This window comes from Mauremys mutica, chromosome 1, assembly GCF_020497125.1.
Source record: "Mauremys mutica isolate MM-2020 ecotype Southern chromosome 1, ASM2049712v1, whole genome shotgun sequence".
NCBI classification, from domain to species: Eukaryota; Metazoa; Chordata; order Testudines; family Geoemydidae; genus Mauremys; species Mauremys mutica.
Genome location: NC_059072.1, coordinates 273,650,275 through 273,674,305, shown reverse-complemented (window position 1 = coordinate 273,674,305; position 24,031 = coordinate 273,650,275). Strand labels below are relative to the sequence as shown.

At 43.7% G+C, this 24,031-nt stretch overlaps 1 long non-coding RNA gene across 1 annotated transcript in view; it reads left to right on the top strand.

Annotated features, from left to right (window-relative positions):
- LOC123357910 overlaps positions 1 to 24,031 on the top strand; it is a 69,289-nt gene that overhangs the window by 21,767 nt on the left and 23,491 nt on the right. Inside the window, exon 3 of the long non-coding RNA XR_006575620.1 lies at positions 14,073 to 14,156. This is a non-coding gene — a long non-coding RNA (uncharacterized LOC123357910). The remainder of the gene's footprint in view (positions 1 to 14,072; positions 14,157 to 24,031) is intronic.

Below are 24,031 nucleotides of genomic sequence, written 5' to 3'. Positions count from 1 at the left end.
CAGCAGGAAACCAAAAGCCCAAGTGGCTGGCATGCTCCCGGAGGGAAGTGGAAAGCTGGAAGCTCAGGGGGAAGCTTGGGTTCCAGCAGGAGTCTGCATTCGGACCCGGAGCTCAGGGTCTTAGCCCCCCATTTTTCCCCTCTTAAGTCAGTGGAAGCGCTCCTGGAGAGGATGCACACCACCAACAGTAGGAGGTCAGTATGGACGTGAACCACTGTGCTGTAAGTCAAGCGAATATAAATCAACTTAAGCTTATAGTATAGACATGCCCTAAGTGAGTAAAGATACACTATTCTATAGGTATATGAAAGCTTACCAGTCTTTACTAGTACATGTGTAATAGTGTCAATATGAAACCTAAGAGTACAGTGGCAGAAACAAAACAACCATGAGGTAACGGTAGTCATCTTACATACGCAGAGGCAGTTTTCAAGATACATAAATCTGTATGAAAGAATATTATCCACCATGCTCTCATCCTGCTATATCTCACACTGAAATTTTGAAGTGTTTTCTTCTGCATATTGATTTTACAATATGTGGAAACAAAACAACCATGAGGTAACGGTAGTCATCTTACATACGCAGAGGCAGTTTTCAAGATACATAAATCTGTATGAAAGAATATTATCCACCATGCTCTCATCCTGCTATATCTCACACTGAAATTTTGAAGTGTTTTCTTCTGCATATTGATTTTACAATATGTGGTAGCTTTTTTGTGCCTTCTAGAGCTGTAAGCCTGAGTCTAGAGAACACCCATTGTCTAATATTAAGTTTTGATCCATGTTCTCTAAAACAGAGACCAGAACATTTTTAAAACATTGGGAACTGTCTTCTGTGAATTTCAACTTTATGTTTGGATTTGTGTGCTGCTGTTTGTTGAATAAAGTCTTTTTGCTTATATATTGATCTTTTCACCTGAGTTTGAAAATCTAGCCCTAAATCTAATCCATGCACAATTGTAACCCCTATTGAGAGTCATGTATTCGTGCTGGGGGAGGGGGAAATCAATATATAACAATAGTGAGGTGGTGTCACCTCCCTCCAAGAGAGAAAGGGAAGGACCACACTCTGTGCCCCGGTGGAAAGACTCAGGCTGGGCTCACCCCTCCCACCTGGAAGTGGAGAGGTAGGACAGGAAGTACAAAAGGCTCAGGTGGAGCCTTCCAGCTCAGTTGGAGCTGAGTAGGGGAAGGAGACAGACATACCTTGATCACTGCAGGCCTCTGACTCTGCTGCCAAACCAGGCAGCGACCTGAACCCAGGGGAGACAGAGTCCATGAAGGAACTGCTGGAACTGCCACTGGCTGTCTACCCCAGAGAGATGGACGATACCCATGGAGCTGAGGTACTCCATGTTTTGGGCCCCACACTACAAGAAGGATGTGGATAAATTGGAGAGAGTCCAGCGGAGGGCAACAAAAATGATTAGGGGACTGGAGCACATGACTTATGAGGAGAGGCTGAGGGAACTGGGATTGTTTAGCCTGCAGAAGAGAAGAATGAGGGGGGATTTGATAGCTGCTTTCAACTACCTGAAAGAGGGTTCCAAAGAGGATGGATCTAGACTGTTCTCAGTGGTAGAAGATGACAGAACAAGGAGTAATGGTCTCAAGTTGCAGAGGGGGAGGTTTAGGTTGGACATTAGGAAAAACTTTTTCACTAGTAGGGCCAAATTCCAAAATAGAGTAGGTGAATGTAACTGAAGTGAACTTGGTAGTTTAATCTACATAAACCAGGTTTAAAACATCAACAAATGTAATTGGTAAATGTCCATAGCACCCACTGATTGTCCTTCACAACTTTTACTTTCTCCATTTGCTTTTATAAATGAAGTTCTAGTTGGCTGAGAAACTCAGAATGGTTCCTTTCCAGTGATGTAATATGTTTTTCCATGGATGAGTTTCCCTACAGTCATGGATAAATTCCGTTAGCACCAATGGAAGTTACCGGTTCAAGTCCCAGTATGTTAAGATGAGCATATTCATAACACTATACCAGAATCAGTATTCTAAAGCAAAATGTATCACTGAGCATTGTTTCATTAGCAGTCAGCTGATGATGCATTCATTTGATTCAATTTTATTTCAAACCTATAACTGGATTAGTTTGTTTGGATTTTTTTTATGAAGTTTATTGTACAATTAAGAAAGTACAATTAAGGAGAGAAAGAAAATGACTGACTGACAATGAATAGAACTAATTATTCTGTTGAGAATTTGTTTTGTCATATCAATCAATGGGAAGTCATTAGTGTTACAATAGCATTGATTACAATTTGCATCTTTTTGATCATACTAGAAATCTTTTGTCAGACTAAATGATATGTCATATTCCAGCAGATCTCAACTGTTTTCATACTGTGAACAAAGTTCCCTCTCTCTTACTCACAACTACATGAACCACATCCTTCCAACTTGGGTTTTGTGACAGATTTGTGGCAATTACTATCTTTGATTACATGTAAAAGTAATGTTAAGAAAGAATTTAATGTTGTTATTTTTTTAGCTGTCTCCTAATTTAATTTAACATCTGGAATAAGAAGAAGCCTGCACCCATGGGCTCAATCGAATATTAATGAGGTCAATAATGTTGTTAGATTTAGCCCTATATGACCAGACTGTTCCCCACAGAACATTGTTTTGAAAACATTATTATGAAAACATTATTTCTCTATGGAAGAAAATTGAAATCCATTTAACGACTATGTTTAAGTTTCCAATGACATACTATCTGTTCTCTGGAAAAAATAGTGGTAGCCTGAAGGCTCTTGGAGTTTTACAGCTATATAATTAAATTCTCAATAGATTTATTTTTTTAAAGAATTAGCACATTGTAGCAGGCTTGCAGTATTTGCCTGAAACACCTAATTATGTGAGGTAGTATTGATTATTCTAGGAAAGGGTTAAGTATGTTCTTCTGACACTCTGAAGTAAGTGGATCATTATATCAGTTAGATATAAAAAAGGTGGGAGTGTCTTTCTGCAGTATCTGTGGTGTGAGGGTACGTCTACACTACGGGACTATTCCGAATTTGCATAAACCGGTTTTGTAAAACAGATTTTATAAAATCGAGTGTGCGCGGCCACACTAAACACATTAAATCGGTGGTGTGCGTCCATGGTCCGAGGCTAGCGTCGATTTCTGGAGCGTTGCACTGTGGGTAGCTATCCCGTAGCTATCCCATAGTTCCCGCAGCCTCCCCCGCCCCTTGGCATTTCCGGGTTGAGATCCCAGTGCCTGATGGGGCAAAAATCATTTTCGCGGGTGGTTCTGGGTACAGCCTCACCCCTCCCTCCCTCCCTGACAGCGGCAGACAACCGTTTCGCGCCTTTTTTGCTTGGTGAACCGTGCAGACGCCATAGCACAGCAAGCATGGACCCTGCTCAGCTCCATACCGCAATCGTGGATGTTTTAAACACCTCGCGCACTCTCGTGCAGTATATGCTGAACCAGGACCTTCGAACCGAGGCGAGTAAGAGGCGGATACGGCAGCGCGGCGATGACAGTGATGAGGACGTGGACACAGAATTATCTCAAACCGCGGGCCCGGCGCTTTGGAGATCCTGATGGTAATGGGGCAGATTCTATCCATTGAACGCCGATTTTGGGCCCGGGAAACAAGCACTGACTGGTGGGACCGCATTGTGTTGCAGGTGTGGGACGATTCCCAGTGGCTGCGAAACTTTCGCATGCGTAAGGGCACTTTCATGGAACTTTGTGACTTGCTTGCCCCTGCCCTGAAACGCCATAATACCAAGATGAGAGCAGCCCTCACAGTAGAGAAGCGAGTGGCGATAGCCCTGTGGAAGCTTGCAACGCCAGACAGCTACCGGTCAGTCGGGAATCAATTTGGAGTTGGAAAATCTACTGTGGGGGCTGCTGTGATGCAAGTAGCCAAAGCAATCACTAAGCTGCTGCTACGAAAGGTTGTGACTCTGGGAAACGTGCAGGCCATAGTGGATGGCTTTGCTGCAATGGGATTCCCTAACTGTGGGGGGGCGATAGATGGAACCCATATCCCTATCTTGGCACCGCAGCACCAGGGCACCCAGTACGTAAACCGGAAGGGGTACTTTTCAATGGTGCTGCAAGCACTGGTGGATCACAAGGGACGTTTCACAAACATCCACGCGGGATGGCCAGGGAGGGTTCATGACGCTCGCGTATTCAGAAGCACTACTCTGTTTAAACGGCTGCAACAAGGGACTTACTTCCCAGACCAGAAAATAACAGTTGGGGATGTTGAAATGCCTGTCGTTATCCTGGGGGACCCAGCCTACCCCTTGATGCCATGGCTCATGAAGCCATACACAGGCAGCCTGGACAGTGGTCAGGATCTGTTCAATTACAGGCTGAGCAAGTGCAGAATGGTGGTGGAATGTGCATTTGGCCGTTTAAAGGCGCGCTGGCGCACATTACTGACTCGCTCAGACCTCAGCCAAACCAATGTCCCCTATGTTATTGCTGCTTGCTGTATTCTCCACAATCTCTGTGAGAGTAAGGGGGAGACCTTTATGGCGGGGTGGGAGGCTGAGGCAAATCACCTGGCCGCTGATTACGCGCAGCCAGACACCAGGGAGATTAGAAGAGCACACCAGGAAGCGGTGCGCATCAGAGAAGCTTTGAAAACGAGCTTCATCAATGGCCAGGGTACAGTGTGACTGCTGTGTTTGTTGATGAACACCCAACCCCCTTGATTGACTCAGTCCCTGTAAGCAACTCCCCCTCCCCCTTCGAGTACAGCTTACTTATGCAAATAAAGTCACTCATTTAAAAAGCATGAATTCTTTATTGATTCATTATAAAAAGAGGGAGAGAAGTAAGGGTGTGCTTTGGGAGGAGGAAAGGAGGGATGGAGAAGGCCATTAAAAAAATAAAATTCAGAGTAACGACATCCTTCTGGTTGGGCTGTCCACGGGGGTGGAGTGGGCGGGTGCACGGAGCCTCCCCCCACGCGTTCTTACACGTCTGGGTGAGGAGGCTAAGGAACATGGTGAGGGGGGAGGGTGGTTATACAGGGGCTGCAGCGGCACTCTGTGATCCTGCTGCCGTTCCTGAAGCTCCACAAGACGCCGGAGCATGTCAGTTTGATCACGCAGCAGCCCCAGAGTTGCATCCCGCCACCGCTGATCTTCCTGCCGCCACCGCTGATTTTCCTGCCGGTCTTCCTGCCGCCACCTCTCATCTCGGTTGTCCCTCCTGTCCTCACGTTCATCCCTCCTGTCCTCACGTTCACTGGCCTCTTTCCTGTAATTTGAAACCACGTCCTTCCACTCATTCAGATGAGCTCTTTCATTGCGTGTAACTTCCATAATATCCGAGAACATCTCATCTCGCGTCTTCTTTTTCCTCCGCCTTATCTGTGCTAGCCTTTGGGATGGAGGAGGGACGCTTGAAATATTTGCAGCTGCATGAGGGAGATAAATATTTAGAAAGATACATTTTACAGAACAATGGTTATACTCTTTCACAGTGAAAAGCACTATTCACCTTACATAGCACATGTGATTTCCCTACAAGGTCGCATTTTTCATCTTAATAGTGCCTGCTTGCAACTCTTGGGTTACAGATCTCAGACACAGGTCCAGGCATCAGGATTCAGCTTGCATGCGGCCATGGTAAGCCACTGTCTCAGTGATTTACCCCTCCCCCCCCCAACGCATGGCTAATACCACGCTAGCTCCCTGCTAATCAACAACCTTCCCCCTCCCCCCCACCCACTGCTTGTCCGGTAGCTTGGGGAAGATCGCCTCGCCGGTGACCAAACAGAAAAGATCATCGGCATTTCACTCCTCCCCTCCCCCCGCTTCGCTACGTGCAGGAAAGTGTTTTTTTTAAGCTGCTGCATTCCACGAACCCAGTAGAAAAATGGCCACCCCCCCTTACTTAAATTCCTGATTTCTAACCAGGTTATCCTGAACGATATCACTTTGCTGAGGATAACAGAACAAGATAAAGAGCGCATGCTTCTTGAATGCCAGCAGTCACCGGGACCATACGCCGCTATGCTTTGCCACGCAATGATACCTGATTACTTGCTACATGCATGGCATGGTAAAGTGTCCTACCATGGTGGGCGGAACAAGGATGCTTTGCCCAGAAACCTTCTGCAAAGGCTTCTGGAGTACCTACAGGAGCGCTTCATCGAGATGTCCCTGGAGGATTTCCTCTCAATCCCCGGACATGTTAACAAACTTTTCTAAGTAACTATACTGTCTGCGAATGCGTCCCAAGTCCTCAGGGCAAATCAATCATTAAAAAAGGCTTGCTTAAAAAACACTGTTTGCTATTTGCAAAGGTACACTCACCAGAGCTCCCTTCCATGGCGTCATTCTCTGGAATAGTTGCTTGTGAGGGCTGGGAGCAGGGTAATTCCGTCAGGGTGATAAAAAGCTCCTGGCTGCTGGGGGTCACGGAGTGCTGTGTGCTCTCTGCGAGGTCTTCCTCCTCTTCTTCATCTTCATCTTCCCCGTCTGACATGGCAGAGATTACAACCCCCACCTCGGAATCCACGGTCAGGGGTGGGGTACTTGTGGCGCAGCCCCCTAAAATTGCATGCAGCTCAGCATAGAAGCGGCATGTTTTTCGACCTGCCCCGGACCTTCCGTTTGCTTCTTTGGTTTTCTGGTAGGCTTGTCTGAGCTCCTTAACTTTCACTCTGCACTGCACGGAGTCCCTGCTGTGGCCTTTATCCGTCATAGACTTAGAAATTCTTTCAAATACTTTTTCATTTCGTCTTTTGGAACGCAGTTCTGTTAGCACTGAATCCTCTCCCCATATAGCGATCAGATCCATTACCTCCCGAGCGGTCCATGCTGGGGCTCTTTTTCGATTCTCAGGAGACTGCATTGTTAACTGTGCTGATGAGCTGTGCGTGGTCACCTGTGATGATGAGCTCTCCACGCTGGGGAAGCAGGAAATGAATTTCAAAAGTTCGCGGGGCTTTTCCTGTCTACCTGGCCAGTGCATCCGAGTTGAGAATGCTGTCCAGAGCGGTCAGTGGTGCACTGTGGGATAGCTCCCGGAGGCCAATACCGTCGATTGCGGCCACACTAACCCTATTCCGATATGTTAATACCGATATTAGCGCTACTCCTCTCGTCGGGCAGGAGTACAGAAACCGATTTAAAGAGCCATTAAAATCGATATAAGGTGCCTCCTAGTGTGGACGGTTGTGGCGTTAAATCGGTTTTAGGCTCCTAAAACCGATTTAAACGCCTAGTGTAGACCGAATTTGCATAAACCGGTTTTGTAAAACAGATTTTATAAAATCGAGTGTGCGCGGCCACACTAAACACATTAAATCGGTGGTGTGCGTCCATGGTCCGAGGCTAGCGTCGATTTCTGGAGCGTTGCACTGTGGGTAGCTATCCCGTAGCTATCCCATAGTTCCCGCAGCCTCCCCCGCCCCTTGGCATTTCCGGGTTGAGATCCCAGTGCCTGATGGGGCAAAAATCATTTTCGCGGGTGGTTCTGGGTACAGCCTCACCCCTCCCTCCCTCCCTGACAGCGGCAGACAACCGTTTCGCGCCTTTTTTGCTTGGTGAACCGTGCAGACGCCATAGCACAGCAAGCATGGACCCTGCTCAGCTCCATACCGCAATCGTGGATGTTTTAAACACCTCGCGCACTCTCGTGCAGTATATGCTGAACCAGGACCTTCGAACCGAGGCGAGTAAGAGGCGGATACGGCAGCGCGGCGATGACAGTGATGAGGACGTGGACACAGAATTATCTCAAACCGCGGGCCCCGGCGCTTTGGAGATCCTGATGGTAATGGGGCAGATTCTATCCATTGAACGCCGATTTTGGGCCCGGGAAACAAGCACTGACTGGTGGGACCGCATTGTGTTGCAGGTGTGGGACGATTCCCAGTGGCTGCGAAACTTTCGCATGCGTAAGGGCACTTTCATGGAACTTTGTGACTTGCTTGCCCCTGCCCTGAAACGCCATAATACCAAGATGAGAGCAGCCCTCACAGTAGAGAAGCGAGTGGCGATAGCCCTGTGGAAGCTTGCAACGCCAGACAGCTACCGGTCAGTCGGGAATCAATTTGGAGTTGGAAAATCTACTGTGGGGGCTGCTGTGATGCAAGTAGCCAAAGCAATCACTAAGCTGCTGCTACGAAAGGTTGTGACTCTGGGAAACGTGCAGGCCATAGTGGATGGCTTTGCTGCAATGGGATTCCCTAACTGTGGGGGGGCGATAGATGGAACCCATATCCCTATCTTGGCACCGCAGCACCAGGGCACCCAGTACGTAAACCGGAAGGGGTACTTTTCAATGGTGCTGCAAGCACTGGTGGATCACAAGGGACGTTTCACAAACATCCACGCGGGATGGCCAGGGAGGGTTCATGACGCTCGCGTATTCAGAAGCACTACTCTGTTTAAACGGCTGCAACAAGGGACTTACTTCCCAGACCAGAAAATAACAGTTGGGGATGTTGAAATGCCTGTCGTTATCCTGGGGGACCCAGCCTACCCCTTGATGCCATGGCTCATGAAGCCATACACAGGCAGCCTGGACAGTGGTCAGGATCTGTTCAATTACAGGCTGAGCAAGTGCAGAATGGTGGTGGAATGTGCATTTGGCCGTTTAAAGGCGCGCTGGCGCACATTACTGACTCGCTCAGACCTCAGCCAAACCAATGTCCCCTATGTTATTGCTGCTTGCTGTATTCTCCACAATCTCTGTGAGAGTAAGGGGGAGACCTTTATGGCGGGGTGGGAGGCTGAGGCAAATCACCTGGCCGCTGATTACGCGCAGCCAGACACCAGGGAGATTAGAAGAGCACACCAGGAAGCGGTGCGCATCAGAGAAGCTTTGAAAACGAGCTTCATCAATGGCCAGGGTACAGTGTGACTGCTGTGTTTGTTGATGAACACCCAACCCCCTTGATTGACTCAGTCCCTGTAAGCAACTCCCCCTCCCCCTTCGAGTACAGCTTACTTATGCAAATAAAGTCACTCATTTAAAAAGCATGAATTCTTTATTGATTCATTATAAAAAGAGGGAGAGAAGTAAGGGTGTGCTTTGGGAGGAGGAAAGGAGGGATGGAGAAGGCCATTAAAAAAATAAAATTCAGAGTAACGACATCCTTCTGGTTGGGCTGTCCACGGGGTGGAGTGGGCGGGTGCACGGAGCCTCCCCCCACGCGTTCTTACACGTCTGGGTGAGGAGGCTAAGGAACATGGTGAGGGGGGAGGGTGGTTATACAGGGGCTGCAGCGGCACTCTGTGATCCTGCTGCCGTTCCTGAAGCTCCACAAGACGCCGGAGCATGTCAGTTTGATCACGCAGCAGCCCCAGAGTTGCATCCCGCCACCGCTGATCTTCCTGCCGCCACCGCTGATTTTCCTGCCGGTCTTCCTGCCGCCACCTCTCATCTCGGTTGTCCCTCCTGTCCTCACGTTCATCCCTCCTGTCCTCACGTTCACTGGCCTCTTTCCTGTAATTTGAAACCACGTCCTTCCACTCATTCAGATGAGCTCTTTCATTGCGTGTAACTTCCATAATATCCGAGAACATCTCATCTCGCGTCTTCTTTTTCCTCCGCCTTATCTGTGCTAGCCTTTGGGATGGAGGAGGGACGCTTGAAATATTTGCAGCTGCATGAGGGAGATAAATATTTAGAAAGATACATTTTACAGAACAATGGTTATACTCTTTCACAGTGAAAAGCACTATTCACCTTACATAGCACATGTGATTTCCCTACAAGGTCGCATTTTTCATCTTAATAGTGCCTGCTTGCAACTCTTGGGTTACAGATCTCAGACACAGGTCCAGGCATCAGGATTCAGCTTGCATGCGGCCATGGTAAGCCACTGTCTCAGTGATTTACCCCTCCCCCCCCAACGCATGGCTAATACCACGCTAGCTCCCTGCTAATCAACAACCTTCCCCCTCCCCCCCACCACTGCTTGTCCGGTAGCTTGGGGAAGATCGCCTCGCCGGTGACCAAACAGAAAAGATCATCGGCATTTCACTCCTCCCCTCCCCCCGCTTCGCTACGTGCAGGAAAGTGTTTTTTTTAAGCTGCTGCATTCCACGAACCCAGTAGAAAAATGGCCACCCCCCTTACTTAAATTCCTGATTTCTAACCAGGTTATCCTGAACGATATCACTTTGCTGAGGATAACAGAACAAGATAAAGAGCGCATGCTTCTTGAATGCCAGCAGTCACCGGGACCATACGCCGCTATGCTTTGCCACGCAATGATACCTGATTACTTGCTACATGCATGGCATGGTAAAGTGTCCTACCATGGTGGGCGGAACAAGGATGCTTTGCCCAGAAACCTTCTGCAAAGGCTTCTGGAGTACCTACAGGAGCGCTTCATCGAGATGTCCCTGGAGGATTTCCTCTCAATCCCCGGACATGTTAACAAACTTTTCTAAGTAACTATACTGTCTGCGAATGCGTCCCAAGTCCTCAGGGCAAATCAATCATTAAAAAAGGCTTGCTTAAAAAAACACTGTTTGCTATTTGCAAAGGTACACTCACCAGAGCTCCCTTCCATGGCGTCATTCTCTGGAATCTTCTTTGGTTTTCTGGTAGGCTTGTCTGAGCTCCTTAACTTTCACTCTGCACTGCACGGAGTCCCTGCTGTGGCCTTTATCCGTCATAGACTTAGAAATTCTTTCAAATACTTTTTCATTTCGTCTTTTGGAACGCAGTTCTGTTAGCACTGAATCCTCTCCCCATATAGCGATCAGATCCATTACCTCCCGAGCGGTCCATGCTGGGGCTCTTTTTCGATTCTCAGGAGACTGCATTGTTAACTGTGCTGATGAGCTGTGCGTGGTCACCTGTGATGATGAGCTCTCCACGCTGGGGAAGCATGAATTTCAAAAGAGATAAGCACTCTTGAGGCAGGAACCAAGCACTGGAGTGTGTAGACAAGGACTGAGCTTGTTATGTAATGTTATGTTACTATTAATTTCTTTGTTAATAAAGCCAAACCCAAGGAAGGGGTGAGTTATCGATTCTATACAATGTGTGGATGTTGTTTTAAAGCAGGATGAGTAAGGAGCCTGTCCATACACGTTATTAGACAAACATTTGCAATAGCTGCTCCTCTGGAATGTCTTTTTCATAGCCCTCTCATGTCCCCAGCTCAGTGTTTCATTGTAACTTACTAGCATCTTGAACCTTTTGAGAAATAATGAATTGGAGAGATCCTATATACTTCCTTTTTTTCCCCATGCGATTTGCAAACAACACAGTTTCACAGCATAGGTATAATTAAATTATTCTCCATAAACAGTGGTTTAACAGCTCATATCCTAAAGTGGAAACTTCTTTAAGAAATACCATAATTGGCTTCATTCTTATTGTCTTTGGTCCACTAATTCCACTACATCTTAAAAAGCAGTTATTGTGATGTTGCACTCCATATGATTCTATAAAAATATGCTAATGAGTGTGAATATAATATTACTGGAATATGCTTCATGCAAAAGGTCTCTTGTAAGGTAACATTACAAAGCTTATAATCTACTGAGTGTGTTCATCCTATTTGTATGAATGTATCATTCTTGTATCTGAAACTAGAAATATGAAATATAACTCTGAGGTCCTATTGTAATTATGCAAAGTGTGGACCATTAATGGTGGTTTGGAATCTTGATGGCTCCCATTAACCAGGACAATTAACTGTAGATGGCTCTGTTTACTTGCAAGCCTTCCTGTGAGTCAGGTGGGGAAGAATGAAGGCTTGGGGTCTTACAGTGACATGTGATCATGTCACATGAACTGGAATCCATCTTTAACCTGGTGCTTTTCCATTTATAAGGAGGGGTGGGAACCCAGAGAGGGACAAAGGATTCCTGCCTTGTGCCAAAGATATATGAGGGGGTGGAACAGAATAAAGGGGGCTCAGTCATGAGAAATCCCCTAGCAACCACCTGAGCTGGAACAAGGGGAAATGACTGGGCTAAGACTAGAAGGAGGCTAGTCTCAAAGAAGCTTATTGGCACATCTCTGAGGGTGAGCTTTACCTGCATTTAGTTTCCTACTGTATTAGGCGTAGACTTGCATATTTTTGTTTTATTTTCCTTGGTAATTTACTTTGTTCTGTCTGTTAATACTTGAAACCACTTAAATCCTACTTTCTGTATGTAATAAAATCACTTTTTACTTATTAATTAACCCAGAGTAAGTATCAATACCCTGGGTGTGGGGGGGACAAACAGCTGTGCATATCTCTCTATCAGTGTTATAGAGGGTGAACAATTTATGAGTTTAACCTGTATAAGCTTTATACAGGGTAAAACAGATTTATTTGGAGTTTGGACCCCATTGGGAGCTGGGTATCTGAGTGCTGGAGACAGGATCACTTCTTAAGCTGTTTTCAGTTAAGCCTGCAGCGTGTGGGGGACATGGTTCAGACTTGGATCTGTGTTTGCAGCAGGCAAGCATGTCTGGCTCACACAAGGCAAGGTACTAAATTCCCAGGCTGGCAGGGAAAATGGGCTCAGAGATAGTCCCAGCACATCAGGTGGCAGTCCCAAGGGGGTTTCTGTGAGCCAACCCATCACAGTTATATCCATAGTTAATATTAGAAGCATCTTTATGTTAATGCAGGGTTTCTCAAACAGGGGTCACCACTTGTGTAGGGAAAGTCCCTGGCAGGCTGGCCTGTTTTGTTTACCTGCACCGTCCGCAGGTCTGGCCGATCGCAGTTCCCACTGGCCACGGATCGCTGCTCCGGGCCAATGGGAGCTGCTGGAAGCGGCGCAGGACGAGCAGTTAGAGCCTCCTTAGAAAAATAAATATCCTTGGACACAAACAGACTCAAATTCTCCCCTGCATCCAATATCCAGCTGACACAGAATAGAGGCGGATGGTTTTGGGTTACAGTCCCGTGATTCAGCACTAGCCTGATCCCAGAATTAGTGAAGCTATGGAGCTGCTCTAATTTATCTGTACATCTGCACAGCAAAACATGTGCATGGGCTAGCCTACCCGAGCTAGCTTGAATCAAGCTAGAGTGGGTAACGACAGCAGTGAAGACACTGCAGCATGTCTTCAGCATAGGCACTACAAGCCCAGCACACAGGGCTGGCTCCAGGGTTTTTGCCGCTCCAATCAGAAAAAAAAAACAACAACCCCACGATCGCGATCTGCAGCAGCTCTACCGCCGCCGCTTCAGTCTTTGGCGGCAATTCAGCATCTGGTCCTTCGCTCAGAGAGGGAGTGAGGGACTCACCGCCGAATTGCCGCCGAAGAACCGGATGTGCCACCCCTCTCTGTTGGCCGCCCCAAGCACCTGCTTGCTGGGCTGGTGCCTGGAGCTGGCTCTGCCAGCACAGATCCCAGGTACATATTTGGCTCATGAGCCTGCCCTGAAGCTCATGCTGCACTGTCTTCACTGCTATTGTTATCTGCACTCACCAGATTCAAACTAGTTCAGGAAGACTAGCCCTTGTATACATTTTGTGTGTGTAGACATATCCTATGTGTCACCATCCACCAGTGGAGAATGGGAGCAAAGGAGCTCTACTCTGCAGTGCCTTGCATCTTGCCAACTTTACCCCTGAAGGAGACCTCTGCAAAGGGTATTCTCTACTCACCATTTCCATGTTAAATCTTCTCAGTGGCACCAACTGAGTAGCAGAAACTGAGTATTATATGGGGAATCTGAGTGAATGTCCTAATCCAGAAGTGGTGCCACTATGAAGATATGAACACCTATTGGTGAGGATTAATATTGATTCCAAACAGAAATATTGATAACATAATTAATAATGGGAATAAAGGTATGTCTTCCAAAAAGCTGTTAAATGTGTATTGCTTGTGGTACAAAATGGGGGGGGGCAGATTTTCTGGGGAAAAATAAAACATATGTGAGGAGGTCCATTTCTTCTGTTTCAACAGATTTGTTACTTATTGGACAATTATTTTGGACATTAAGTCATCTTGTGGTGGAATAAATTTATTTTTAATATTGCAAGCTATAGCAGTATTTGACGATTACTTCTACAGTGTCAGGGAAAATACAAATCTACCCATATGTCAAATGTTGTATCTTCAAAAAATTCTCATCTTTTTATTTTTAGGTTTGAAACATTTATTGAAATCAGATAATGTACAGTGATCTGACTCTCCACAGATAGTACAAGACTATAGCTTTCATCTACAAGGTCAGTTTGTTTCACAAAAGAGAAAAATCAGCCTTTATGTGGAGTTACACAATGATTGAGTTTGGCCTTGAGACAGTACCCCTTCCCGGTGGGCCAATCAGGAAGATCTTTTGAAATGACTCCAATACTAACTCTCTGTAGGCAGTCACATTTCAGTTGTTTATTTTTATAAAGTTATTGGTTTCATATCTTCAGTGCTTTTCCAAGAATTCTTATACAGTTAAGTGTACTTAACATTTTTGCACCATTTTCCTTTAAGAACTCTTATCTTTGATTGTGAATGTTAAAAATATAGTGAGGATTCTATCTAGCTATGCAGGTACTTTCATGGTCTTGTCTGAGTGACTTCAAGTGCCTAGTCTTTTGTTCTTCTGCATCTGTTTCATAACCGGTAACCACAGCTTTCACTGTAATAGAGTTCAAGCACTTTGGCTTTTTGTTCCTTTACATCTACTTCATAACTTTTACCAGGGCTTTAGTTAATCCTGATACTTTAGTTAATTCTTTAGTAAAAGAATAAAATACCCTGATTCTGCAAATGCATGCGTAAATGTATGTGTCTGAGTAGTTACAATGAACTTATTTATCCTAACCAGTGCTTATAGATTCATAGATTCCAAAGCCATAAGGGAACACGACGATCACCTACTCTGACCTCCTCTATAACACAGATCATAGAACATCCCCAAAATAATTCTGAGAACCAGATCTTTTAGAAAAGACATCCAATAGTGATTTGAAAATTGTCAATGATGGAGAATCCATGACACTTGGTACATTGTTCTGATAATTAATAACTCTCACCATTAAAAATGTATACCAGGGGTGGGCAAACTTTTTGGTGCGAGGGCCACATCTGGGTGAGGAAATTGTATGCAGGGCCGGGGCAGGGGGGGTGGAGTGCGGGATGTGGAGGAAGGGGCTCAGGACAAGGGATTGGGGCAGAGAAGGGGTGCAGAGGGGGCTCAGGGAAGGGGGTTGGGGTACAGGAGGGGTACGGAGTGCAGGATGGGGCTCAGGGCAGGGAGTTGGGGTGCACGGGGTGCAGGGTGCAGCAGGGAGCTCAGGGCAGGTGGTTGGAATGCACAGGAGTGCAGAAAGGGGCTCAGGGCAGGGAGTTGGGTGCAGGAGGGGTGCGAGGTACAGGCAGAGGGCTTAGGGCAGGAAGTTGGGGGGCGGGGGGCAGGAGGGGTTTGAGCTCCAGCCCGGTGCCGCTTACCTAAAGTGGCTCCGGGGTGGCAGTGGCGCACACCAGGGCCAGGGCAGGCTCCCTGCATGCCTGCCCTGTCCCCACGCCACTCCAGGAAGTGCTGCGGCCCCTGGGGGGGGGCAGAGGGCTCTGCGTGCACACATGGAGCCCTTTGCCTCCCGGCCCGGGGGCTGCTTCTGAGAGCAGCGCCGGGCCTGCAGCACCACCAGGGGTAATCCCGCGGGCCGGATCCAAAGCGCTGAAGGGCCGGATCCGGCCCGCGGGCCATAGTTTGCCCATCCCTGATGTATACCTTATTTCCAGGCTGAATTTGTCTACCTGCAACTTCCAGCCATTGGATCATGTTATACCTTCCTCTGCTAGATTGAAGAGCCCATTATTAAATATATGTTCCCCATGTAGATACTTACAAACTACAATCAAGTGACTCTTTAACCTGCTCTTTGTTATGTTTAATAGATTGAGCTCTTTGAGTCCATCACTATAAGCCATGTTTTCCTTGTCCTTTAATCATTTTTATGGCTCTTTGCTGAACCCTCTCCAATTTATCAACAGCCTTCTTGAATTGTGAGCATCAGAACTGGACACCATATTTTAGAAGTGGTCACGCCAGTGCCAAATACAAAGGTGAAACAATCTTCATACTCCTACTTGAGATTCCCCTGTTTATGTATCACAGGATCTCACTAGACCTTTTGTCCACAGCATCATAGTGGGAGCTCATGTTGAGCTGATTATCCATCATAATCCCTAAATCTTTTTCAGAGTCACTGCTTCACAGACTAGAGTTCCCCATCCTGTAAGTATGGCCTACAGTCTTTGTCCCTACATATACATTTACATTTAGCCTCATTAAAACACATATTGCTTGCTTGTGCCAAGTTTACTAAATGATCCAGATCACTCTGTATCAGTAACCTGTCCTCTTCATTATTTACCACTCCTCCAATTTGTGACAAACTTTATCAGTTATGATTGTATGTGTTCTTCCAGTTCATTGATAAAAATGTAAAACAGGGTCAAGAACCCATTGCTGCTGGACCACACTGGGAACACACCTGTCTGATAGCAATTCCCCATTTACAGTTACATTTTCAGACCTGCCAGTTAGCCAGTTTTTAATCCATTAAATGTGTGCCACATTAATTTTATATCTCTGGTTTTTGTGGTTTTTTTTCAAAATGTCTAGTACAAAGTCAAATGCTTACAGAAGTATAAGTATATAATTTCAACATTATTACCTCACCTCCTGCCATTTCAGGATTATTCCCAAAAGAAGTATAGCACAGCACTCTAATCTCCATCTGCCATCCACCAATCATCTCATTAATCAATACAATTGGTAGTTATTAGTGTAATTTGCATTTTCTGTCAGTTAATCTGTATATATCAGTGCTGACTGAACCTTACTAAGTAAGGTTGCCTTTCAATAATAGCTTTTTTCCTCTTTTTTAAGGCCAAAATCATCCTACATCAATGCTTGTGTGTGCATGTTGCTCTAAAAAAGTAATAATGTACTGTTTGTTGTTGAAATCAAGAGGAGAAAAAACTTTTAGAACTTTACTGCTTAGCCCCACTCTATCAGATCTATTAGCTTAATAAGCCATTGCCTCCCTGCTAATGATATCAGTCTCAGTCAGCTATTGGTCCACTACTCCCTCAAGCATCTCTGTGCTATCTCCTATGCTACTCTCTCTGTATGGGAAAAAAGCTCTGTGTCAAAATACATAGAATAATAGAATGAGATGAAAGGAACTCAAGAGATCATCTAGTCCAATTCCCTGCTCAAAGCAGGACCAATCCTCAATTAAATCATCCCTGCCAGGGCTTTGTCAAGCCTGGCCTTAAAAATCTCTAAGGAAGGAGATTCCACCACCTCCCTAGGTAACCCATTCCAGTGCTTCACCACCCTCCTAGCGAAAAAGTTTTCCTAATATCCAACCTAAACCTCCCCCACTGCAACTTCAGACCATTACTCCCAGGGCCGCCTCTACAGTTTTCGCTGCCCCAAGCAGCACCCCAAATTGCCACCGCAGATGGCGGGGCAGTCCGTGTGCCGTTAGGGCAGCAGGTGCGTTTCTGCAGTGGCGGCAATTTGGCGGCAGCTTCTATGTTTAGCTGAAGCCGCCGCGGACAGCTAAACATATAAGCTGCCGCCAAATTGCCACCACCGCGGAAACGCGCCTGCCGCCCTAAAGGTGCATGGACTGCCCCCACTGTCCGTGGCAGCAATTCGGCGCACTGCTTGGGGGCAAAACAACAGGGACTGCCGCCCCTTGCAGAATGCCGCCCCAAGCACCAGCTTGGAATGCTGGTGCCTGGATCCGGCCCTGATTACTCCTTGTTCTGTTATCCGGTACCACTGAGAACAGTCTAGATCCATCTTCTTTGTAACCCCCTTTCAGGTAGTTGAAAGCAGCTATCAAATCCCCCCTCATTCTTCTCTTCTGCAGACTAAACAATCCCAGTTCCCTCAGCCTTGTCTCATAAGTCATGTGCTCCAGCCCCCTAATAATTTTTGTTGCCCTCCACTGGACTCTTTCCAATTTTTTTACATCCTTGTAGTGATAAAGCTGCCACTTTTAATTCCCTCCTTAACCTTTCTCTTGCACGATGCCTACAAATGCCTGCCATCTAACATTGGTTAGGCAAACAGTGAGATGTGAGTTCTGCTTTCTGCACTATTCTATTCACTTTATTGTTCCCTCATCCTCCCAACCTATCCATCTGTCTGTTTCATCCACCTGCTGCATCTTGTCTGGCATACAGACTGAGAGCTCTTTAGAACAAGGACTGGCTTCTTATTTACATGTTTGTACAGTGCCCAGCACAACAGGGTCCTGATTCTTGACTGGGGCTCCTACTCTGAAGAAGCAGAACAACAATCACTTTTATTCTTCCACTGGTGCATAAATATAATTTCTCTTGCTGTTAATCAGGTTATCCATGTGCATCAACTTGGGATCTGTTGTTGTCTTGGAAAAGCTTCTTATTACTGCTTTGAGCGTGCAAGAGCTCTAGACCCAACCACATCTACTACTGCCCTGGAATATCATTCCCCCATTTAGCCCATAGTTAGCCATAGTGCTGTTTTCTATTTTACTTCAGGCTGAGTAAGGGCCTGCCAGCTATTTGCTTTATTGATCTTTTGGCCTGTTACCAAATCTTAATCTTGCCTGTATATTTAAATTTCAGACCGATACCATTTTCCAGCCAGATTTTTATTGTATTAGTTTTCCTGTTGTGATAAATTTGTGGTCTCTTCATAGGCCAGAAAGAAGTCACAACAATGTTCAGTACTAACTAGCAGCAGCAGCAGCAGCGGGGGACTACTCGACTTTGGATCCATTTACAAAAGTGGAATAAACCTAGCTAAACACATCTATTTTTTCTCATTATCCTTGGCTTTACCAGCATCAAAAGGCTAAGATAGTTTTGTTCAAGGCTTTGATAAGAATAATTCTGTCTGTTAGATTTTGCAGACAGTTTTCTCCTTTGGGCAGGCAGTATTAGTTGATTAGCTAGATGTTTGGGTTAAAAGGTCACTTCCACCTATTGCTATGTCCAGATCCAGGAACATCCTCAATTACCATGAGACTACTGTATAAAAACCCTATTAGGAACTGCCAGAAGTAGACATATGCTCAAAGCTATTTGCTTGAAAAAAAAGTTTAGTAAGTCTTGGGTTTATATTATTTGTAAAGCTCATTTCACCCTTCCCAATTAGACCTATTCCTATCTTCAAAACCAGATCATACTCAATCTTTTAGAGCTTATTCATTACTACTTAATACAAATGACTTTGAATATGTCCAAATAGGGAAGAAGACCACTATCACCATTGAAGTTGGTGTCTTATGATGTATTTAGATTTTGTATTTAAATGTGTTATTCAATATGGGGAAAAGCCTGATGGATACAGCTAAACCACAAAAGTAATTCAAATGAACCAAACCACCTAATCTGTCATTACAGGCATGAATTTCCACTTTCACACACCAGTTTCATGCTGGTGTAACTCAAATTACTTCTGTGAAGTTAGGTTGCCACAGGACAGTTTCATTATAGTGGAGACTCAGTCTAATTATCTATAAAATCCATCTTTCCTGAATAAAGTATTTTTACCTGAACTTCCAGTACCGATTTCCTAGTAGAAATCCCTCTTTGGTGAGGAACCACATACATTTGGAGCTGGTTGGGAATTTTTCAACACATTTTTTTTTCTTCTGAAAATGCTCATTTGTCAAAACTTTCCACTTAGAATTCTTAGTTTGCTAGCAGTTTTGCATATATTTCTCATCCTAAAGAGCTTTTCCTCTTTTGGGGATTTGGCAGGTTAGCTTGACTGAGAAATTCCTCCTCTCTCCTGACATGTGATCAACAGCATATTGATGGAGCTTCTGCTATACACACACACAAACACACACAGTGTAACACTGCCATTTTTCCTTTAAATATCTTGAAAAGTGTCTTTCAAAAATATATTTGACAGTCTTCCACTTGGGCTGTTTCTGTTCTTGAGAACAAAAGCCCTAGGATAGCGTTAGTACTTCCTTCAAAAACTAAATTGCTTGCTAAATTGCTTTCTAGGCACCAAGTCAAAAGTCTTTTAGATGTGAAAAATGAGCAGAAAAGAAGCTTTCCTGAAACTCATGTAAGTAATTTGAGAAATTCTACACAAAAGGACAAAGAGTAATACAAGTGAGCACAGAACCCTCTAAGAATCTGGTAGTATCATTTTCCCATTCAAATACCACCCTTCCTACTCCCAGAATGATAACTCAGCAATGGTAGTGAGTTCTTATTTGGCTGGAAAAAAACAGATGATGTAGTCATATCATATGATAAAGCAGCAAAGAATCCTGTGGCACCTTATAGACTAACAGACGTTTTGCAGCATGAGCTTTCGTGGGTGAATACCCACTTCTTCAGATGCAAGAAGAAGAAGTGGGTATTCACCCACGAAAGCTCATGCTGCAAAACGTCTGTTAGTCTATAAGGTGCCACAGGATTCTTTGCTGCTTCTACAGAACCAGACTAACACGGCTACCCCTCTGATACTTGACATCATATGATAACATTCTTTGCATTCCACTAGTATCTCTGGAACTTGTTAAACAGCACCTGCTAAAGTTAGACATTTTTAAATCAGCAGGTCTGGATAACTTGCATCCAGGAATTTTGAAAGAGCTGTCTGGAATATTAAAGTTCAATTTTAATAATTCTTGGAACACTGGGGAAGTTCCAGAAGATGGGAAGAAAGATAACATTGTGCCAAAATTTTAAAAGGGTAAACATGATGACCTTGTAAGTATAGGCCTGTCAGTCTGACATCTATCCTGGGCAAGATAACAGAGAGGTTCATATGGGATTCAGTTAATAAAGAATTAAAAGAAGATAATATAATTAATGCCAATCAACATAGATTTATGGAAAAAACAGAACCTGTCAAACTAACTAAATTTAATGTGTGCCATGTTGATTTTACATTAGATAGATAGATAGATAGATAGATAGATAGATAGATAGATAGATAGATAGATAGATAGATAGATAGATAAAGATTATTAGTTTGGTTGATAAAGGTAATAGGGTTGATGTAAAAATACTTAGACTTTTATAGGGATTTGACTTGGTAGCAATGATATTTTGATTAAAATTAACACACATTAAATGGATTAAAAACTGGCTAACTTATAGGTGTCAAATGTAATTGTGAACAGGGAATCACCATGGAATGGCGATGTTTCTAGTGAGGTACCATGGGGATCAGTTCTAAGCCCTGTCCTATTTAACATTTTTATTAATGACCTGGAAGAAATCACAAAATCATCACTGATAAAGTTTGCTGATTACATGATTTGGAGGGGAGCGTTAAGTAATGAAAACAACATGTTTCTGATACAGATCTGGAAGGTTGGAAAGCTGGGAACAAGCAAATAATATGTATTTTAATATGATTAAATGCAAGTGTACACATTTAGAAATAAGGGATGTAGGCCACACTTACACCATGGTGAGAAATAGCTTAGAAAAAAGATCTGGGGGTAGTGATGGATAATCAGCTGAACATGAACTCCCAGTGTGTCACTGTGCCCCAAAGGGCTAATGCAATCCTTGCTTCTGTAAACAGGGGAATCTTAAGTAGGAGTAGACAGGTTATATTTGGCATTGGTCTGACTGCTGCTGGAATACTGTGTCCACTTCTCATATACAAAAAAAGAATGTTCAAAAAGAATATTGATACATTGGAGAGGGTTCAGAGAAGAGCCATAAAAATGATGAAAGGCTTAGAAAACATGCCTTATATTGATAAACTAATTGGACTGATCTCTCTGAGTCTAGCAAAGAGAAGGTTAAAGGGTGCCTTGATTACAGTCTTTAAATACCAACTTGGGGAAAAAAATTAATAATGAGCTCTTCAGTCTAGCAGAGAAAAGTACAGCACAACGCAGTAGCTGGAATCTGAAGCTAGACAAATTCAGAATGGAAATAAGGCATACATTTTCAACAATGAGGTTAATTAACCAGTGAAACAATTTACCAAGGATTGTGGTGGATTCATCATCACTGACAATTTTTAAATCAAGACTGAATGTTTTGTTTTGTTTTATTACCTAAAAAGATATGTTCTAGCAATTATTTTGAGGAAGTTCTATAACCTACATTATGCAGAAGGTCAGACTAGATGATCACAATGGTCCCTTCTGGCCTGTGAATCTCTGAATCTCTGAATCCATGAATATTATCAGTGTTATAATGAAATCATTTTCTTTTTATGAATCTGAATATGATGAGTCATACATCTATGCACAGAAGTGCTTATTTCAGGTGTGCACCTATTTTCCAAAATGATTTAATATCTTATTTGTGCATCTTAAACAAAGACTTAATTAACCCTTATCTACATATACTTGAATAATAAATCAGTTTTTTCAAGAGCCATAAAAGTTCTAATTTGTATTTCTTCTGTGTTTTGATAATATAGGCAATATTTTAAGAACACTGATAGTAAGAAGATCGCAATTATGCAGTGACTTCCTTGCATTTCTTCTTTCTTAAATTTCCAAACCTAGAGACTGATTTAAAGCTGTTAAAAAATAAAACTATTGCAATAAAAATAAAAAATGGAAATATTGCAATATCCCGGTGTATTGGGATAGCAATAGGTTTTAGAGGGACATCTTATATATCTAGGCATGTGTATTAGCCTGCATACATTAGCAAGTGCCTAACTTATGTTCATTATACCTGATGTGTGCACACAAATCAGATATGTACATGCACATGGCATTGAGAAAGAAATTGGAATTAGGCAAAATTTAAGTTGATGCTGGAGAATTCTTGCCAATAAGTTCATCCACTGGCTTTACAGTTCCTTTGCACTGATCTACCAGTCCAAAGGGGCCATAATGCTGGAGGAGAACTTGCACCACGAGTTTAAAGAAATTTTGACAGGATGTAACAGCTTTTTTGCACTTCATACTTTCTCAATTATGTAAAAAAGAAAACAAAGTTGAGTTAAACAATTATAACTAGGTTAGTGATCTTCCATAGACAAACAAATAAATATTGCAACATGTGCATGAAAAGTCACCAAATAAACTATAGTCAGGAAGGGGAGGGCTACAATCATCATGAATTTACTAATAGATTTTTTCTCCCATATCAAGCGATCCTTATAGAAATACCAAGCAAATTTTTGAAAGATGTCCAAAAAAATAACAAAATCATAAAATATAGGAACTGCTTATTGGGTCACTAAATCAAGTGGACTTGTGCTCTCTATTTGGCAATTATTACTAAGCCTGTAAAACAACTATTCATTAGGCAGAGCTTAATACAGAGTAGCACTGAATGACAATTGACATTCTAGAGGTGTAAAGCTGAAGAAATAGATTTGTGTCAGAAAATAGTACAATGTAGGCCAATATTTGACTACCATCACCTTATTAATGTTAATATGAGTCAAATCCTCAGGTGCTTTTTCACTTATCTCTCCATATTTAAGTGGGTAAAATCACTCAGAATTCAATAGACCAGACTCTTATATCTGAGTAGCATCTTTCTCCACAAGAAATCCTATTTAAATCAACCTGGGTAACAGTGGAAGAATCTAGTTCTAAATTTGTTTCCATGTCTCCTGTCCTCAAGACAGGAAAATAAATTTTGCATTCTAGGTTTGTAAATAGGAACTCTGACAACCTGTGAAAAGCAGGTGTTTATCCACTCACCTAATCAGAAATGAAAGTTTATTAGATTTTGAACCCAAGATTTTCAATATTCACAATAGTTTCCAAGATTTTCAATGTTTACAATATTTAGAAAGCAAAAACTGTCACCATTAAATAAAGATCTATCAGTAACAGAAAAATATATTGATACAGATATGAGTATAAAGAAAGCTTTATCTAGTTTGAACTTTATACTGAAAAAAAATAGATATTAATGAAAAAAGATGGAAAAGAGATGCAGGGAGAAAAATATGCAGAAGATTGGAAACATGGAGATAAGTCTCATATTCAGTGTATGCTGATATGAAACATTTTTTTCAAAAATTACTCTATGAGTGGTATTTTGCAATATTGACACTTTCTGATAGACTATGAGATGCAAGGGCACTGAGAACCCGCTTCATTTGATAGTAATATCCTGAAATGGAAGA